Consider the following 1,275-nt stretch of genomic DNA (forward strand, 5'->3'; position numbering starts at 1 on the left):
ATATTGTGAAAATTCTGAAAATAAATTTATTAATTAAATTAATATCTACATTAAATTACTAACAATTTTTATAATATTAATATTTACTTTCGACCCATTAAAATGCTAGCTGCGTTACTACGGATCAAGTCGTTTACCCTTATCCTTTATTTGAGAAGATTTTTTTTTTAATTGTAAGAAAAAAAATTATTAATTTTTAAAGTAAGATTTTAGAGATTATTGAAAATCTTTAAATTTTATTTTTTAATTTATTAAAAATTTTTTAATCTACTAAATGAGTGAGTCAATAGAGTTTTCTTTTAAAATTCTCTAAATTTCTTCAAAAAATTTTCATTTCTCTTAAATAACAAAAATTGTAAAAATTTAAAAATCATAAAACAAATCTTGTTTTAAAAAATTTCACGCTTAAAAATATAATTATTAAATTTGAAATCAACTGAGCTGTTGAATCAATAAATTAATGAATTTGCTCTCAAATTAATTTAGACTTATAATTGAATTAAATAAAAAAGTCATCCGACGTAACTCAATATCCGACCATTGAATTGATGAATCGATGTAATTCACTGATTAATAAATGTTATATTTAATTAATTTTTAATAATTTATTAATTAAATCATTAACTATTCATCCATTAATTCGATCTTTTCACTAAGTTAACTGCCGATTCGTGTTTAATAACACTACTAAAAAATCTTTCTAGACTTTGAGCCATCTTGGTTTAGATTTCATCATAGTAATTTCAGAGTTGACTTATTATGGGGTTATTATTTTCAGATTGCTCTGGGATTGGACATGTTATAGTCATTCAACAGGATGATTGTTTTGGAAATTCATTTTGAATATTTTCTCTAATTATTTTAAATATAATTTTGTTATAATTATTTTAATTTTTTTGATACCATTCATTTTATCTTGATTTAATTTTTATTTTTTTTATAAAATTTTAATTTAAGCTAAATTTATTTTTAAAAAAATTATAAAATATTTTTCATATTTTTTAATATTATTAATAGAAAATATTTTCTTAATAAAAAATAAAACAAAACCATATTTAAGAAAAATAATTTCATCTTTTCAAAAAATAAAAAATAATTTTAATAAAAAAAATCAATTTATATATAAATTATTTTTTTGAAACAAATGCAGTTTTTTTTTTTTTTTTTTTTTTTTTAAGCAAGTTAAGAGTCAAAATTTTCATGTGATATGAAAATGTGCTACAGATGAATTAATATCAAATGGACTAACATAATAAATTAAACACCTACCTTGAC

The sequence above is a fragment of the Hevea brasiliensis genome, chromosome 8 (assembly GCF_030052815.1).
Source record: "Hevea brasiliensis isolate MT/VB/25A 57/8 chromosome 8, ASM3005281v1, whole genome shotgun sequence".
Classification (NCBI taxonomy): Eukaryota; Viridiplantae; Streptophyta; class Magnoliopsida; order Malpighiales; family Euphorbiaceae; genus Hevea; species Hevea brasiliensis.